Source organism: Plasmopara halstedii (assembly GCF_900000015.1).
Source record: "Plasmopara halstedii genome assembly, contig: Scaffold_430, whole genome shotgun sequence".
NCBI classification, from domain to species: Eukaryota; Oomycota; class Peronosporomycetes; order Peronosporales; family Peronosporaceae; genus Plasmopara; species Plasmopara halstedii.
The window spans coordinates 134,988-135,595 of record NW_020187350.1 but is presented as its reverse complement, the minus strand read 5'-3'; positions in this window follow the sequence as shown (position 1 = coordinate 135,595).

The window sequence follows — 608 nt, the reverse complement described above, 5'->3', positions numbered from 1 at the left end:
TTCAAACTCAACTTCCATCGACTGGAGTGACTGGAAGTAGTTTGACGTGGCAATCCCGACGAGAGGCTGTAGAACCGGGCTCGTGAGCAGCGCAGTAAAGTCGATGTCTTTGCTACTACGCTTTTTCTTATTCGAAACTACGGTGAAACCGTCGGCGGTGCTACCGTTTGTCAACAGCACCCTGGGAGAGGTCGCCGACGTAATTTCTGGGCTCCCAGGAGGTGACAAATTCCCGTTCGATCCGATGAAGGTCGAGATTGACAGCGTATCGTCTGGGTTTTCTCGGGATCAGTGCTAGTTGGTTGTCGGCAGCTGGTGACTTGCCATGCTGAGCTCCACCAGTGAGCTTCGCATCACGCTTCTTGATCTCCCCAACAGCTTGTTGGAGCGAGGTTTTAACCCTTCCTGACGCCCCTTGCGTGCGCGTCTTGGACAGTGCCGGTCGTTTCGTTGCTGCAAAGGACTTCAGTGTATGAGGTAATTTTTCAGGGGCTTGCGTCGGCTGCGTTGTCGCAGTTAGGGTAGCGGAGGGTGTGTTTGCCGGGAAAATGTCGTCACTCGTGAGCAGGTCGATACCGTGGTGTGAGCGAAACCCATACGGGAGACGT